Genomic DNA, 19,933 nt, shown 5'->3' on the forward strand with positions numbered 1-19,933 from the left:
TGTAATGACTGAGTTCATGTAGTGGTAATGACTAAGTTCATGTTGTTGTAATGATTGAGTTCATGTAGTGGTAATGACTGAGTTCATGTGGTGGTAATGACTGAGTTCATGTGGTTGTAATGACTGAGTTCATGTGGTGGTAATGACTGAGTTCATGTGGTTGTAATGACTGAGTTCATGTAGTGGTAATGACTGAGTTCATGTGGTTGTAATGACTGAGTTCATGTAGTGGTAATGACTGAGTTCATGTGGTTGTAATGACTAAGTTCATGTAGTGGTAATGACTAAGTTCATGTTGTTGTAATGATTGAGTTCATGTAGTGGTAATGACTGAGTTCATGTGGTTGTAATGACTGAGTTCATGTGGTTGTAATGACTGAGTTCATGTAGTGGTAATGACTGAGTGCATGTGGTGGTAATGACTGAGTTCATGTAGTGGTAATAAATGAGTTCATGTGGTTGTAATGACTGAGTTCTTGTAGTGGTAATGACTGAGTTCATGTAGTGGTAATGACTGAGTTCATGTGGTTGTAATGACTGAGTTCTGTAGTGGTAATGACTGAGTTCATGTGGTTGTAATGACTGAGTTCTGTAGTGGTAATGACTGAGTTCATGTGGTGGTAATGACTGAGTTCATGTGGTTGTAATGACTGAGTTCATGTAGTGGTAATGACTGAGTTCATGTGGTGGTAATGACTGAGTTCATGTAGTGGTAATAACTGAGTTCATCTGGTGGTAATGACTGAGTTCATGTGGTGGTAATGACTGAGTTCATGTGGTTGTAATGACTGAGTTCATGTAGTGGTAATGACTGAGTTCATGTGGTTGTAATGACTGAGTTCATGTAGTGGTAATGACTGAGTTCATGTAGTGGTAATGACTGAGTTCATGTGGTGGTAATGACTGAGTTCATGTGGTTGTAATGACTGAGTTCATGTAGTGGTAATGACTGAGTGCATGTGGTGGTAATGACTGAGTTCATGTAGTGGTAATGACTGAGTTCATGTGGTTGTAATGACTGAGTTCTTGTAGTGGTAATGACTGAGTTCATGTAGTGGTAATGACTGAGTTCATGTGGTTGTAATGACTGAGTTCTGTAGTGGTAATGACTGAGTTCATGTGGTTGTAATGACTGAGTTCTGTAGTGGTAATGACTGAGTTCATGTGGTGGTAATGACTGAGTTCATGTGGTTGTAATGACTGAGTTCATGTAGTGGTAATGACTGAGTTCATGTGGTGGTAATGACTGAGTTCATGTAGTGGTAATAACTGAGTTCATCTGGTGGTAATGACTGAGTTCATGTGGTGGTAATGACTGAGTTCATGTGGTTGTAATGACTGAGTTCATGTAGTGGTAATGACTGAGTTCATGTGGTTGTAATGACTGAGTTCTGTAGTGGTAATGACTGAGTTCATGTGGTGGTAATGACTGAGTTCATGTGGTGGTAATGACTGAGTTCATGTGGTTGTAATGACTGAGTTCATGTAGTGGTAATGACTGAGTTCATGTGGTTGTAATGACTGAGTTCATGTAGTGGTAATGACTGAGTTCATGTGGTTGTAATGACTGAGTTCATGTAGTGGTAATGACTAAGTTCATGTTGTTGTAATGATTGAGTTCATGTAGTGGTAATGACTGAGTTCATGTGGTGGTAATGACTGAGTTCATGTGGTTGTAATGACTGAGTTCATGTGGTGGTAATGACTGAGTTCATGTGGTGGTAATGACTGAGTTCATGTAGTGGTAATGACTGAGTTCATGTGGTTGTAATGACTGAGTTCATGTAGTGGTAATGACTGAGTTCATGTAGTGGTAATGACTAAGTTCATGTGGTTGTAATGACTGAGTTCTGTAGTGGTAATGACTGAGTTCATGTAGTATTAATGACTGAGTTCATGTGGTGGTAATGACTGAGTTCATGTGGTGGTAGTGACTGAGTTCATGTAGTGGTAATGACTGAGTTCATGTGGTGGTAATGACTGAGTTCATGTGGTGGTAATGACTGAGTTCATGTGGTGGTAGTGAGTGATTTCATGTAGTGATAATGACTGAGTTAATGTGGTTGTAATGACTGAGTTCATGTGGTTGTAATGACTGAGTTCATGTGGTGGTAATGACTGAGTTCATGTGTTGGTAGTGACTGAGTTCATGTAGTGGTAATGACTGAGTTCATGTGGTTGTATTGACTGAGTTCATGTGGTGGTAGTGACTGAGTTCATGTAGTGGTAATGACTGAGTTCATGTGGTGGTAATGACTGAGTTCATGTAGTGGTAATGACTGAGTTCATGTAGTGGTTATGACTGAATTAATGTGGTTGTAATGACTGAGTTCTGTAGTGGTAATGACTGAGTTCATGTGGTGGTAATGACGGAGTTCATGTGGTTGTAATGACTGAGTTCATGCAGTGGTAATGACTGAGTTCATGTGGTGGTAATGACTGAGTTCATGTAGTGGTAATGACTGAGTTCATGTAGTGGTAATGACTGAGTTCATGTGGTGGTAATGACTGAGTTCATGTGGTGGTAATGACTGAGTTCATGTGGTTGTAATGACTGAGTTCATGTAGTGGTAATGACTGAGTTCATGTGGTTGTAATGACTGAGTTCATGTAGTGGTAATGACTGAGTTCATGTGGTTGTAATGACTGAGTTCATGTAGTGGTAATGACTAAGTTCATGTTGTTGTAATGATTGAGTTCATGTAGTGGTAATGACTGAGTTCATGTGGTGGTAATGACTGAGTTCATGTGGTTGTAATGACTGAGTTCATGTGGTGGTAATGACTGAGTTCATGTGGTTGTAATGACTGAGTTCATGTAGTGGTAATGACTGAGTTCATGTGGTTGTAATGACTGAGTTCATGTAGTGGTAATGACTGAGTTCATGTGGTTGTAATGACTAAGTTCATGTAGTGGTAATGACTAAGTTCATGTTGTTGTAATGATTGAGTTCATGTAGTGGTAATGACTGAGTTCATGTGGTTGTAATGACTGAGTTCATGTAGTGGTAATGACTGAGTGCATGTGGTGGTAATGACTGAGTTCATGTAGTGGTAATGACTGAGTTCATGTGGTTGTAATGACTGAGTTCTTGTAGTGGTAATGACTGAGTTCATGTAGTGGTAATGACTGAGTTCATGTGGTTGTAATGACTGAGTTCTGTAGTGGTAATGACTGAGTTCATGTGGTTGTAATGACTGAGTTCTGTAGTGGTAATGACTGAGTTCATGTGGTGGTAATGACTGAGTTCATGTGGTTGTAATGACTGAGTTCATGTAGTGGTAATGACTGAGTTCATGTGGTGGTAATGACTGAGTTCATGTAGTGGTAATAACTGAGTTCATCTGGTGGTAATGACTGAGTTCATGTGGTGGTAATGACTGAGTTCATGTGGTTGTAATGACTGAGTTCATGTAGTGGTAATGACTGAGTTCATGTGGTTGTAATGACTGAGTTCATGTAGTGGTAATGACTGAGTTCATGTAGTGGTAATGACTGAGTTCATGTGGTGGTAATGACTGAGTTCATGTGGTTGTAATGACTGAGTTCCTGTAGTGGTAATGACTGAGTTCATGTGGTGGTAATGACTGAGTTAATGTGGTTGTAATGACTGAGTTCATGTGGTTGTAATGACTGAGTTCATGTAGTGGTAATGACTGAGTTCATGTACTGGTAATGACTGAGTTCATGTGGTGGTAATGACTGAGTTCATGTGGTTATAATGACTGAGTTCATGTGGTGGTAGTGACTGAGTTCATGTAGTTGTAATGACTGAGTTCATGTGGTGCTAATGACTGAGTTCATGTGGTGGTAGTGACTGAGTTCATGTAGTGGTAATGAGTTCATGTGGTGGTAATGACTGAGTTCATGTAGTGGTAATGACTGAGTTCATGTAGTGGTTATGACTGAATTCATGTGGTTGTAATGACTGAGTTCTGTAGTGGTAATGACTGAGTTCATGTGGTGGTAATGACTGAGTTCATGTGGTTGTAATGACTGAGTTCATGTAGTGGTAATGACTGAGTTCATGTGGTGGTAATGACTGAGTTCATGTAGTGGTAGTGACTGAGTTCATGTAGTGGTAATGACTGAGTTCATGTGGTGGTAATGACTGAGTTCATGTGGTGGTAATGACTGAGTTCATGTAGTGGTAATGACTGAATTCATGTGGTGGTAATGACTGAGGTCATGTAGTGGTAATGACTGAGTTCATGTAGTGGTTATGACTGAATTAATGTGGTTGTAATGACTGAGTTCTGTAGTGGTAATGACTGAGTTCATGTGGTGGTAATGACTGAGTTCATGTGGTTGTAATGACTGAGTTCATGTAGTGGTAATGACTGAGTTCATGTGGTGGTAATGACTGAGTTCATGTAGTGGTAATGACTGAGTTCATGTAGTGGTAATGACTGAGTTCATGTGGTGGTAATGACTGAGTTCATGTGGTGGTAATGACTGAGTTCATGTTGTTGTAATGACTGAGTTCATGTAGTGGTAATGACTGAATTCATGTGGTTGTAATGACTGAGTTCATGTAGTGGTAATGACTAAGTTCATGTTGTTGTAATGATTGAGTTCATGTGGTGGTAATGACTGAGTTCATGTAGTGGTAATGACTGAGTTCATGTGGTGGTAATGACTGAGTTCATGTAGTGGTAATGACTGAGTTCATGTGGTTGTAATGACTGAGTTCATGTAGTGGTAATGACTGAGTTCATGTAGTGGTAATGACTGAGTTCATGTGGTTGTAATGAATGAGTTCTGTAGTGGTAATGACTGAGTTCATGTGGTTGTAATGACTGAGTTCTGTAGTGGTAATGACTGAGTTCATGTGGTGGTAATGACTGAGTTCATGTGGTTGTAATGACTGAGTTCATGTAGTGGTAATGACTGAGTTCATGTGGTGGTAATGACTGAGTTCATGTAGTGGTAATAACTGAGTTCATATGGTGGTAATGACTGAGTTCATGTGGTGGTAATGACTGAGTTCATGTAGTGGTAATGACTGAGTTAATGTAGTGGTAATGACTGAGTTCATGTGGTGGTAATGACTGAGTTCATGTGGTTGTAATGACTGAGTTCATGTAGTGGTAATGACTGAGTTAATGTAGTGGTAATGACTGAGTTCATGTGGTGGTAATGACTGAGTTCATGTGGTTGTAATGACTGAGTTCATGTAGTGGTAATGACTGAGTTCATGTGGTTGTAATGACTGAGTTCATGTAGTGGTAATGACTGAGTTCATGTGGTTGTAATGACTGAGTTCATGTGGTGGTAATGACTGAGTTCATGTGGTGGTAATGACTGAGTTCATGTGGTTGTAATGACTGAGTTCATGTGGTTGTAATGACTGAGTTCATGTAGTGGTAATGACTGAGTTCATGTGGTTGTAATGACTGCGTTCATGTAGTGGTAATGACTGAGTTCATGTGGTTGTAATGACTGAGTTCATGTAGTGGTAATGACTGAGTTCATGTGGTGGTAATGACTGAGTTCATGTGGTGGTAATGACTGAGTTCATGTGGTTGTAATGACAGAATTCATGTAGTGGTAATGACTGAGTTCATGTGGTTGTTATGACTGAGTTCATGTAGTGGTAATGACTGAGTTCATGTAGTGGTAATGACTGAGTTCATGTGGTGGTAATGACTGAGTTCATGTGGTTGTAATGACTGAGTTCATGTAGTGGTAATGACTGAGTTCATGTGGTTGTAATGACTGCGTTCATGTAGTTGTAATGACTGAGTTCATGTGGTTGTAATGACTGAGTTCATGTAGTGGTAATGACTGAGTTCATGTGGTGGTAATGACTGAGTTTATGTGGTTGTAATGACTGAGTTCATGTAGTGGTAATGACTGAGTTCATGTGGTGGTAATGACTGAGTTCATGTAGTGGTAATGACTGAGTTCATGTAGTGGTAATGACTGAGTTCATGTGGTGGTAATGACTGAGTTCATGTAATAGTAATGACTGAATTCAGGAAGGAGAGAGGAGACCACAGCTCCTTGCAGTATGAAACATCATTTTATATTCTGTGTTTCACATGAGCCAGAGACAAGACAGCCAGGCAGTTTATTTTCATGCCATATCATAACGCCGACAGATTCTCAGACATGCTCACTTTGGCTCTCTGTCAGTAGCATAGCCGCCGGCCGAGTCTGCATGGATGAAGAGACAGAAAAAAACATCCACACTCACACCTCCTGGCTTTTACACAGAAATGCACTTTTCCGACAGGCAGTCTTTGGAGAGGCGAGGACGTCTTCTGTGGAAAGAATGAGCAGCTCAGATATCCTAATAGCCCAGACATAGCTCTTCCTGGTCTCCTCCCCTTGAGACGTGTTTCACTCTGCTATGTGTATGTTGCCCTGACAGCATACACATCACTGAGGAAGAGACCGTTACCGCCCTTACCCCACACTCCATCACTGAGAGGGAGAGAGAGAAAGAGGAGGAGGATAAAAGGAGAGAGAGAACACCACCACCCTTGGGTACTGCCAGCATACTCTGGAAATGGAACTATTACAAGAAAATACTGTCTTATCCAAAATATATATTCTGAAGTATTTGTATGTAAGTCCGTCTTCCTATTCATACATACAAGACCTGCTTATCAATAAAAGGCAAATCTCTATCAATAAAGGACCTCCTGGAGCACTCTCCCTCATCCCCACCCTGACACTGTCCCTCGTATAATAACATGATTAACTCATCCTGAATGGGGCTGGGGGACTGGGGGCGATAGCTACCACTTCCTCCACCTCCTCCACAATGGCTCTTAGTGTCTTCTCCTCCCGCTTCCATGACCTGGCCATTGTGCTAGTACAAAGCGCTCTGAAGTGCGGCACCACCTACCATATTAGCATTTTAATCACAATCTACACAGAGTGATGTGTCACGCCATGGTTGGGCTAATGCTAATGTTGAAGCATGGGCAGCCACGAGGACGAAAGCCTCGTAAACGTACAAGCATAATCAGTGTGACAGAGTATGAGGGACTGCATGTTGAAGCACAGCAAGGAAAATAAAATGTAGGACAAGTATTGGAATCTGCATTGGAATCTGTTGACCAGCAAGTTGATGAGCAACATACTGAAGTAAGAGAAATTGACACTGTTCCTGTTCTCTGTCATGGATAGGCTTAGTTGTTATGGGATTCTTCCTGGGAAGGAGAGGAGGACCAAAACACAGCGTGGTTGAAGTGCATCGTACTTTAATAAGTAGAAACTATACATGAACAAACTACAAAAAAAACAAGAACCGTGAAACCCAAAACAGTCCCTTGGGGTAAAAACACTGACACAGGAGACAATCACCCACAAAATACCCAAAGAATATGGCTGCCTAAATATGGTTCCCAATCAGAGACAACGATAAACACCTGCCTCTGATTGAGAACCACTCTAGGCAACCATAGACTTTCCTAGACAACTCTACTAAACACAACCCCATAAATCTAATAAACCCCTAGACAAGACGAGACACATAAATCACACATGTCACACCCTGGCCTGACCAAAATAATAGAGAAAACACAAAATACTAAGGCCAGGGCATGACATTAGTCCTCCTACTCCTATGCAGTTAACAGACAATTTAGCTGACAATTGGAAATGTTTCAAGCAGAGATTCAATATCTACCTAGCAGCTAGTGGTGCAGGGGGAGATGATGACAAATTGAAAGCTTCCATTTTCTGCATGTTATTGGAGAGGATGCATTGGACATTTACAATAGCTTTCAGCAAGACGAGGCAAACTTGACTGTGCTAATGGCTAAATTTGAGGAGTACTTTGTCATTGCATGAAATAAAAAGAGAGGAGCAACACACACAACGCCTTACAAAACAAAAACAAGCAAAAGAGAGAAATCAAAACACTACATGTGGAAAATGTGGATTTATCCACAAGCCAAAAAAATGCCCTGCATATGGCAAATCACGGAACAACTGTGGGAAAAAATAATAATTTCTCAAAATGCTGCAAAGCTGAGGCTACAAAGAAAAAGGTTCACACAGTCGAGGAGATTGAAGAATTCTTTGTTGATTGTGGAAATTTGCAATGTCAGTAAATCCTGAATGGATTGTGCCATTGACTGTAAATGAAACTATAATAACATTGAAGCTTGATACTGGCGCACAGGTAAACCTGTTGTCGCTGGATGACTACAAAACACTGAAGGTGAAGATTAAAATACACCCGGTGAAAATTAAGGTTACTGGTTATACTGGGGAGAACGTACCAGTCAAAGGAAGCTGCATAGTAACTTTACAGCACAAAGGAAAACTGTTCAGAGCACAGCTGCTGATTGTGGAAAAGAGTGTACAGCCTATTCTAGGAATCAAAGCATGTGAAAGCTACATTTGTTGAAAAGAGTGTATGTAGTGACATCACAGAATGAAAATGACCAAGCATCGCTACTGGCTGTGTATGAGGATGTGTTTGAGGGTCTTGGATGTTTAGCAGGAGAACACAAAATATGTACTGATGACAATATTACTCCAGTTGTGCATGCATGCAGAAAAGTGCCATTTGCACTGAGGAAAAAGCTCAAAGAGGAACTTGGACGCATGGAAAAGATGGATGTCATCAAAAAAATGGTTCAACCTACAGAATGGGTAAGCTCACTGGTTATTGTGGTGAAAAAAAATGATGATCTCAGGATATGTCTAAACCCGAGAGATCTCAACAAAGCAAGAGAGAGCAAGAGGGAGCATTTCAAGTTGCCAACCAGAGAATAGATAATGTTGCAGTTTGCTGGAGCAAAGTGGTCCAGTAAGCTTGATGCCTCATCAGGATTCTGGCAAATTAAGCTAGATGATGCAATCTCAAGGCTAGGCACATTCAACACACCTGAGGGCAGGTACAGATTTCATCGTCTACCATATGGGATTCTCTCAGCGCCAGAGGTCTACCACAAGACAATCCACATGATCTTCGAGCACATTCCAGGAGTGGAGACCATGATGGATGACATCATCTTCTGGGGGTCCACAAAATAAGAACACAACGCGAGAGTGAGACAAGCGCTGGACCAGACACGGAAAGTCAACCTAAAACTAAACAAGGACAAATGCGAGTTTGGTGTGAAAACACTTACCTTCGTGGGAGACGTACTTTCAGAGGATGGAGTCAAACCAGACCAGAGGAAAACAGCCATCAACAACATGGAGTGCCCGAAGAACAAGGGAGATGTGAGACGCTTCATGGGCATGATCACCTACCTTGCAATGTTCATACCTCAACTTTCAGCACAATCCGCTCCACTCAGATGTCTTCTGAAACAGAAAAAATGAATGGGAATGGTCCCATGAACAGGAAAACTGCCTCAAAAACCTAAAGAAGGCAATCACAGAAGAACCCGTGCTCAGGTTCTATGATCCAGAGAAAAGCACAAGGATTTCTGCAGACACGTCACAGTTTGGCCTGGGAGCAGTACTTCTGCAACAGCATGACGACACATAGAGCCTTGACAGGCGCAGAGACAAGGTATAGAGAAAGAACTACTGGTGAGCACATACGCTTGCGAAACGTTTCACCAATATGTCTACGGACGAGACTTCGAAGTAGAAACTGACCACAAACTATTGGTGTCAATCATGTCTAAGCCACTGAAAGAATGTCGAATGAGAATCCAGAGAATGTTGATCTGTTGATCAGACTGCAAAAGTATGATGTGAAGATGATCTATACCCCGGGAAAGTTCATGTTCGCCGCCGACACTCTTTCTCGAGCAGTCAACAAGAAGGAGAGCTTCGACACACAAACACTGAGATTCAGGCCTACGTCGACATGATCGTAGCATCACTTCCTGTGTCTTCTGAGAGAATGGAGCAGATCAAAAGAGAGACCGCAGCTGACCAAACAATGACAGAGCTGAAAGAAACATCACTGATAGGATGGCCCGCACAGAAAATCAACTGTCCAAGGAGAATACAGGATTACTGGATATGCAGAGCAGAGCTCACCGTTGTGGATGACATAGTGTTCAAAGGCAACATGATTGTCATTCCCATAACACTACGCAAAGAAATGAGAAGTAATGTACTGGCCAGGAATGAACCAGGAAATCAGCCAGACCACTGCTTCATGTGAACTGTGTTTGACCTTCAGGCCAAAGCAGTCAGCAGAGCCACTAATTCCCCATCCAGTACCCAACAGACCCTACTACAAAGTTGGAGTTGACCTTTTAGACTGCAATGGCAAAAGTCACATTGTTGTTACCAACTACTACTCAAACTACCATGAAGTAGCAACACCGCCAACTACATCCAGCACAGCTGTAATCACTTACCTGAAATCAGTCTTTGCAAGACATGGAGTTGCGTCTGAACTGTACTCGGACAATGGCCCGCAGTTCTCAAATTCCGAATTTTGATCGTTCGCTAACGACTGGGGATTCCGACACAACACCTCCAGCCCCAACTATCCAAGGTCCAACGACATAGCAGAAAGTTCAGTCAAAATTGTCAAAGGTCTGATGAAAAAGGCACACGATGGAAAGGTGGATTTCCTAAAACATCTGATGATCCCCCGCAGCGCACCGCTGCAGAACGGACTTTCACCTGCACAAATGTTGATGGGACGTCGCATCAGAACCAACCTACCCATCCATGAGGACTTGCTAACATCCAGAGGTGCTCACAAAGTCAAACTCGCAAAGAAAAACAGAAAGACAAACAAAAACAGTGACACGACAAAAGTGCAAGACACTTACCTGAACTGAAACCTGGAGATCATGTACGACTCCGAGATATCACTACAGGAACCTGGATGCAGCAAGGGTGTGTGCAGAGAGAAGTTGCACCACGATCCTATGAGATCCAAACAGAGCATGGATCACAACTGAGACGAAACAGAGTGGATCTAAGGCTTCAGCCATTCACTCAAGGGAATGAGGATCATCGGGAGGATACTGCTGAAGCATCAAATACCTTTAGAAATGGACAATTCAGTCAGAATGCTGTCCAACTGTTTCAGGAAGCACTTCAGCAGAACAACCAAAAAGGACTGTCAGAGCCCCTGAAAGGCTTATTGAGAATTACTAAATAATAAAATACAAAAAAAATACAAAAAAGGGGCACCTGGACTGAATGTTTTGTTTATTTGAAAGGAAATAGAGCCACAATAGAGTATTGTTGGACAGACTATATTTAGTTGAAAAAAATAATATAAAGAAACATAAGAAATTGGGGGAAAGAAATGTGTGTTATTGAAAATTGCATGTTTATGGGTTAGGGTTAGGTTTAGTAAACAAATGTGATTTGATGTGTAGTTACATAGAAAAGTAGTTTTCTTTTAAAGGAAAGAAGATGTGTTGTTATGTATTAATAACATTTAGACTACGTTACCCAGCAGGCTAGGCGGGTGGTTGAAGAATGACTTGCATGGCTAAACATGGAGTTTTCTAGCTGAAGTATATGTTCATTAAAAGTAGTTAAACCTTGTCATTATATAAGGAACAAACATAACACAGGCGGTAGTTGATTATGCAAGTTTTGACGGCACTTTGTCTTTAGACATGACCCTGTGTTAGTTTGTCTTTAGACATGACCCTGTGTTAGTTTGTCTTTAGACATGACCCTATGTCCGTTTGTCTTTAGACATGACCCTATGTCCGTTTGTCTTTAGACATGACCCTATGTCAGTTTGAGGCTTACATTTTTCTAAATATGTAGTTGTATTGATTCTAGTGAGCAAGGCCACTATCAGCTCTTCCTGCTCAACCACATAAGAGTTCCCCAGGGAAAAGGAGCAACAAGTTCACAAAGTACCAAGGCAGAGAAAAAAAACACTCCTTAATATATTTCATCATCAACAGCCCCAGGATTCCACACAGGGAGCATCTGGATAAAACAGATACATAACCAGGCTAATAATATGCAGCCATGGAGATGGCGGCTCCAATATCTCTCCTTTAAAAGAAGTCTACTTGTTTCACTGTCCCCCTCGCTTCAATTGGTATTGCTGGTAATTAGTAGTGTGTCGAGGCCTCGGGGGGAGCCAGGGAGATGTGGGTGAGGGAGGGAGGGAGGAAGGGGAGATGAGCTACAGAGACGTCTGATTACCTGACAAGTTGAGGCCGGAAAGGCTACACTTAGCCCATTAAAGATTTTCCAGCGTGACATTTGAGAGCAGCTGCAGAGCCATGCGCCACCTTGCCATTTCCCATTCGCTAGGCATCAATTTAAAGGGGGGGAGAGAGAGCGTGGCGAACCACTCTGACCCACCAGCACAAATGGATTTAATTCACCGAGGTGAACTGTGCTACACTGATAAATGCACTTCCTTGAATGTCAGCAAATGTCAGTTAAGAAGCCAATTGTATTTCTTTAATAGCTTCTCCAAACTTACCAAGAAAAAAATGAAAATAGGGAGGGAGGGAGAGAGAGAGAGAGAGAGAGAGAGAGAGAGAGAGAGAGAAAAATAGAATTTACACAGGCTGCCCAATTTTGATATTTTTCCACTAATTGCTTTTTTGACCAATCACATCTGATGTTTTCACATGAGCTCTGTTTGAGATCTTGATCTGATTGGTCAAAAGACCAATTAGTGAAAAAAAGATCAGAATTGGGCTGCCTGTCTAAACGCAGAAGGCAGCCAGAGAGAGAGAAACAGAGAGAGAGAGAGAAAGAGAGCGAGAAAACAGGGTTGGGCTATTGTCACTTCCACATGACTAAGCAATAAGCCATTTGAGACACCTTGGCAGGAGTGATTCAACTTGATTGAGGAAGCTGTTTAAACTGAAATACAAACTCCTTCATGCTAAAAAAAAGACAACATCAATTCAGCATAAAATGTGATGACTTTCAAGCACACTTGACTCAGCAATTGCCATTTTCCTCTACAATGCAGCATAGAACCATCTGTTTTAAAGAGTTGAAAACAGCTCTCTGATGCTTCAATTTAAAACAGTTGAATGCTGTCCAAATCTCAACAGACAGAATTTTGTGCAATGACAACTTCAACAGAAATATTAATTATTGAGAAAAACCAATACATTTTAGGAGTAGTGGTGTATAAAATATACACTGAGGACACAAATGTTAGGAACACCTGCTCCTTCCATGACATGGACTGACCAGGTGAATCCAGGTGAAAGCTATGATCGCTTATTAAATCCACTTCAATCAGTGTAGATGAAGGGAAGGAGAAAGGTTAAAGAATTATTGTTAAGCCTTGAGACAATTGAGACATGGATTGTGTATTTGAACCATTCAGAGGGTGAATGGGCAAGACAAAATATTTAAGTGCCTTTGAACCGGGTATGGTAGTAGGTTCCAGGCATACTGGTTAGAGTGTGTCAAGAACTTTCACGCTCAACAGTTTCCCGTGTGTGTCAAGAATGGTCAACCACCCAAAGGACATCTAGCCAACTTGTCACAACTGTGGGAAGCATTGGAGTCAACATGGGCCAGCATCCCTGTGGAAAACTTTCGACACCTTGTACCCCGACGAATTGAGGGTGTTCTGAGGGCAAAAGGGGGTGCAACTCAATATTAGGAAGGTGTTCCTAATGTTTTGTCCACTAACTGTACTACATGTCAGGCTTGAAAGTTCTGTCAAATCCAACCTTTATCAAGGTAGTTCTATTCCTTAGTCCCATTGACCTGTTGCTCAAGCTCTCATTTTCTTTTTTATGTGAAATGGAAAAATACAACTAATTCCTCTGTGCCTCATAGAGGCTCAATACATATTTTATGAACTGTTGTTATGCATTTGTTTGTACAGATGTAGTATGTGCCAGTTTGCTACAGCAGGAAAATAATCATGCAGCAACAGAAAAAGTGAACTATTTTGTGGATTATAATTAATGGATATTTATGTAGGGGTTGATACATTTTTCGTAAGTGAAAATCAAGTCTGAAATTTGAAATTGGAAATTACAAACTTCAAAAGCCTTTTTAAAGTTAAAATGTTCCTGTATTGCAGGGTGATCAAATTAACCTCTATGGGATCAGTGTCCCTATACCGGGACGGATGAACTAACTTGCGCTAATGTGATTAGCATGACTTGTAAGTAACAGCAAACTTTCCAGGACATAGACATGTCTTATATGGGCAGAAAGCTTAAATTCTTGTTAATCTAACTGCACTGTCCAATTTACAGTAGCTATTACAGTGAAAAAAGACCATGCTATTGTTTGAGGAGAGTGCACAACAACAAATAACTTAGCACGGAAACTGGTTTCGTACATTCACCTAATAATGTACTTACATTCAGTAATCTTGCTCTGATTTGTCATTCTAAGGGTCCCAGAGATAAAATGTAGCATAGTTTTGTTTGATACAATCCATTTTTATTTTCAAATATAGGAACTGGGTTCTACAGTTTGAACCCCTGCTGTCTCTGGCTCCTTACCCACACCGACTGGCCAACTAAACGTGTGAAAGTTAGTGTATAATCTAATGATCCATCATGTTTGACAATCCTGGGAGTGTGTAAAATAACATTTTGTATTACCATATAATGTTTGTATGTTCTCTATAGTTATGTACTTGAAAATTGAAAATGGTATCAATTGACCAATTTGGCACATTTGGGCAGACTTGATACAAAATATTGTCCAGTATTGCAATGCCTCACTGAATCAATCTGAAACTTTGCACACACACTGGTGCCATCTAGTGGCCAAATATGAATTATGCCTAAACTGCTAAATTATATTATGGCATTTTGCATTTCAAAGATAAGGAAAAAAAATCTATAATAGAAAACACCTTTTTTTTGTATTATCTTTTACCAGATCTAATGTGTTCTATTCTCCTGCATTAACTTCAAATTCCACACATGTCAAAGTGTTTCCTTTCAAATGGTATCAAGAATATGCATATCCTTGCTTCAGGTCCTGAGTTACAGGCAGTTAGATTTGGGTATGTCATTTTAGGAAACAAAATAAGATTCTACATTCTACATACAATGCATTCGGAAAGTATTCAGACCCCTTGACTTTTTCCACATTTTGTTAAGTTACAGCCATATTCTAAAATTTATTAAATTGTTTTTTTCCCTCAACAATCTAGACACAATAACACATATTGACAATGAAAAAAACAGGTTTTTATACATTTTTGCTAATTTATTAAAAAGATAAAACTGAAATATCACATTGACATAAATATTCAGACCCTTTACGCAGTACTTTTTTGAAACACCTTTGACAGCGATTATGACTCTAGAAGCAAAAAGCTTGGCACACTTGTATTTGGGGAGTTTCTCCCATTCTTCTCTGCAGACCCTCGCAAGATGTGTCAGGTTTGATGGGGAGCAATGCTGCACAGCTATTTTCATGTCTCTCCAGAGATGTTCAATAGGGTTCAAGACCAGGCTCTGGCTGGGCCACTCGAGAACATTCAGAGACTTGTCCAGAAGCCACTTCTGCGTTGTCTTGGCTGTGTGCTTAGGGTCGTTGTCCAATTGGAAGGTGAACCCCAGTCTGAGGTCCAGAGAACTCTGGAGCAGGATTTCATCAAGGATCTCTCTGTGCTTTGCTCCGCTCATCTTTGCCTTGATCGTGACTAGTCTCCCAGTTCCTGCAGCTGAAAAACATCCATGCAGCATGATGCTGTCACCACCATGCTTCACCATAGGGATGGTGCCAGGTTTCCTCCAGTCATGACGCTGGTATTCAAGCCAAAGAGTTCTTTCTTGGATTCATCAGACTAGAGTATCTTGTTTCTCGTGGTCTGATAGTCTTTAGGTGCCTTTTGGAAAACTCCAAGTGGGCTGTTATGTGCCTTTTGCTGAGGAGTGGATTCCCTCTGGTAACTCTACCATAAAGGAATGATTGGTGAAGTGCTGCGGAGATGGTTGTCTTTCTGGAAGGTTCTCCCATCTCCACAAAGGAACTCTAGAGCTCTGTCAGAGCAACCATTGGGTTCTTGGTCACCTCCCTGACCAAGACCCTTGTCCCCTGATTGCTCAGTTTGGACGGGCAACCAGCTCTAGAAATAATCTTGGTGATTCCAAACTTCATCCATTTAAGAATGATGGAGGCCACTGTGTTTTTGGGGACCTTCAACGCTGCGAAACATTTTTGTTACCCTTCTCAGATCTGTGCCTCGACACAATGTTCTTTACAATTCAGCCATCAGATTTGCCACCAATGCTCTTTATAGGTCACATCACTGCACTATACTCCTCTGTAAACTGGTCATCTCTGTATACCCGTCGCAATACCAGCTGGTTGATCCTTATTTATAAAACCATCTTAGGACTCACTCCCCCCTATCTGAGATATCTACTGCAGCCCTCATCCTCTACATACAACACACGTTCTGCCAGTCACATTCTGTTAAAGGCCCCCAAATCACACACATCCCTGGATCGCTCGTCTTTTCAGTTCACTGCAGCTAGTGACTGGAACGAGCTGCAACAAACACTATCTCAATCTCTTCATTCAAAGATTCACTTACTGACAGTTGTGGCTGCTTTGTGTGATGTATTCTTCTCTCGAACTTCTTGCCCTTTGTGCTGGTGTCTTTGCCCAATAATGTTTGTACCATGTTGTGTTAATGCCATGTTGTGTTGCTACCATTTTTTTATTTTTTTTATTTAACTAGGCAAGTCAGTTTAAGTACAAATTCTTATTTTCAATGACGGCCTGTTCAGGGGCAGAACGACAGATACCTTGTCAGCTCGGGGGTTTGAACTTGCAACCTTCCGGTTACTAGTCCAATGCTCTAACCACTAGGCTACCCTGCTGTACCATGCTGTGTTGTCATGTGTTTCTGCCATGCTATGTTGTTGTCTTAGATCTCTCTTTATGTGGTGTTGTGTTGTCTCTCTTCTCGTGATGTGTGTTATATCCTTTTTTAAATGTATTTTCTATTTTTTATCCCAGCCTCCATCCACGCAGGAGGCCTTTTCCTTTTGGTAGGCCGTCATTGTAAATAAGAATTGGTTCTTAACTGACTTGCCTAGTTAAATAAATGTTAAATAAAAAATATATATATTAAAATCCTGTCTCTGAGCTTTACAGACAATTCCTTCAACCTCATGGCTTGGTTTTTGCTTTGACATGCACTGTCAACTGTGGACCTTATATAGACAGTTGTGGCCTTTCCAAATCATGTCCAATCAATTCAATTTACCACAGGTGGACTCCATCATGTTGTAGAAACATACCAAGGATGATCAAAGGAAACAGGATGCACCTGAGATAAATTTCGAGCCTCACAGCAAAGGGTATGAATACTCATGCATTTTTGCAACAATTCTAAGAATGTGTTTTCTCTTTGTCATTATGGGGTACTGTGTGTAGCTTGCTGAGGATTTTTTTTTAAATCAATTTTAGAATAAGGCTGTAACTGAATTTTTTGGGGAAAAAGTCAAGGGGTCTGATTACTTTCTGAAAGCACTCTATGTAACTGGGGCAAAGCCACTGTGTCTAATCCAAAAGGCAGGTTGACAGGTATAAAAGCTACTGTTGAATAATATTCCTCTCGCTAAAGACTTTGTGATCTCGCTCTCCGTAGCCGATATGAGCAAGACCTTGAAACAGGTCAACATTCACAAAGCCATGGGGCCAGACGGATTACCAGGACATGTACTCAAAGCATGCGCTGACCAATTGGCAAGCGTCTCTACTGACATTTTCAACCTCTCCCTGACCGAGTTTGTAATACCTACATGTTTCAAATAGACCACCATATTCCCTGTGCCCAAGAAAGCGAAGGTAACCTGCCTAAATGATTACCACCCCATAGCACTCACATTGGTAGCCATGAAGTCCTTTGAAAGGCTGGTCATGGCTCACATCAACACCATCATGCCAGAAAGCCTAGACCCACTCCAATGGCATACCGCCCCAACAGATCCACAGATGACGCAATCTCATTTGCTTTCCACACTGCCCTTTCCAACCTGGACAAAAGGAACACCTATGTGAGAATGTTGTTAATTGACTACAGCTCAGAGTTCAAAACCATAGTACCCACAAAGCTCATCACTAAGCTAAGGACCCTGGGACTAAAAACCTCCATCTGTAACTGGATCCTGGACTTCCTGACGGGCCGCCCCCAGGTGGTAAGGGTAAGCAACAACGCTTCTGCCACATTGATCCTCAACACCGGGGCCCCTCAGGGGTGCGTGCTTAGTCCCCTCCTGTACTCCCTGTTCACCCACAACTGTGTGGCCAAGCATGACTCCAACACCATCATTAAGTCTGCTGATGACACAACAGTGGTAGTCCTGATCACCGACAACGATGAGACAGCCTCTAGGGAGGAGGTCAGAGACCTGGCAGTGTGGTGCCAGGACAACAACCTCTCCATCAATGTGATCAAGACAAAGGAGCTGATCATGGACTACAGGAAAGGGTGGACCGAACACACCCCCATTCACATCAACGGGTTGAGAGTTTCAAGTTCCTTGGTGTCCTCATCACCAACAAACTATCATGGTCCAAACACACCAAGACAAGAAGAGGGCACGACAACACCTTTTCCCACTCAGGAGAGTAAAAAGATTTTGCATGGGTCCCCAGATCCTCAAAAGGTTCTACTTCTGCACAGTCGAGAGCATCCTGACCGGTTGCATCACCGCCTGGTATGGCAACTGCTCGGCATCAGACAATAAGGCTCTACAGAGTGTAGTGCGTACAGCCCAGTACATCATTGGGGCCAAGCTTCCTGACATCCAGGATCTACTAGGCGGTGTCAGAGGAAGACAAAAAAAAAACTCCAGTCACCCAAGTCATAGACTGTTCTCTCTGTTACCACACGGCAAGCGGTACCGGAGCGCCAAGTCTCGGACCAAAAGGCTCCTGAACAGCTTCTACACCCAGCCAAAAGACTGCTGAACAATTAATCAAATGGTCACCCTGACTATTTATATTGACACCCCACCTTTTGTTTTTACACTGCTGCTACTCACAGTTTATTATCTATGCGTTGTCAATTTATAAATGACCTCCACTAACCTATATCCCCGCACATTGATTTGGTACCGGTACCCCCTGTATATAGCCTCGTATTTATTATGTCATTTTCTTGTGTAACTTTTTGATTATTACATTTTTTTCTTTAGTTTAATTTGTAAATAAATTGATAACTCTATTTCTCGAACTACATTGTTGGTTAAGGGCTTGTAAGCAAACATTTCATGGTAAGGAAATACAACACCTGTTGTATTCGGCATATTTGACAAATAAAATTAGACTCGATTTGATTTGATACAAAATGATCTGAGGATCACACACAGACACGTAGAACAATTGCAGCGGCACAGCTGACCCTTTCACACAGTGAAGGTTTAAATGTTGGAGGAAAGAGAGGGGAAGGGGGGTGGGTTAGAATGGATGAGGAAAGAGTTAGTAGGGAGGTTGGTCCGAAAAGGCAAAGCAACATGACAAAACATGGCGAGGTGACGATGGTGGAGAACAACAGTAGCCACTCCATTCTTCCCTGTCTGGTTGCTGGGGTCACTGTTACAATCTGCTGATATCACCAGAAAACAAAAGAGTCTGATGGGAAGGGTGCTCACCTCCTACACAGTCCCCCGACTCCTCCTACACAGGCCCCCGACCCAACCTACACAGGCCCCCGACACCTCCTACACAGTCCCCCGACCCCTCCTACACAGTCCGCCGACCCCTCCTACACAGTCCGCCGACCCCTCCTACACAGTCCCCCGACTCCTCCTACACAGGCCCCCGACCCATCCTACACAGGCCCCCGACACCTCCTACACAGTCCCCCGACCCCTCCTACACAGTCCGCCGACCCCTCCTACACAGTCCGCCGACCCCTCCTACACAGGCCCATGACCCCTCCTACACAGTCCGCCGACCCCTCCTACACAGTCCCCCGACACTTCCTACACAGGCCCACGACCCCTCCTACACAGGCCCACGACCCCTCCTACACAGTCCCCCGACCCCTCCTACACAGTCCCCCGACCCCTCCTACACAGTCCTCCGACACTTCCTACAC

Source organism: Oncorhynchus clarkii, chromosome 23 (genome assembly GCF_045791955.1).
Source record: "Oncorhynchus clarkii lewisi isolate Uvic-CL-2024 chromosome 23, UVic_Ocla_1.0, whole genome shotgun sequence".
Taxonomy (NCBI): domain Eukaryota; kingdom Metazoa; phylum Chordata; class Actinopteri; order Salmoniformes; family Salmonidae; genus Oncorhynchus; species Oncorhynchus clarkii.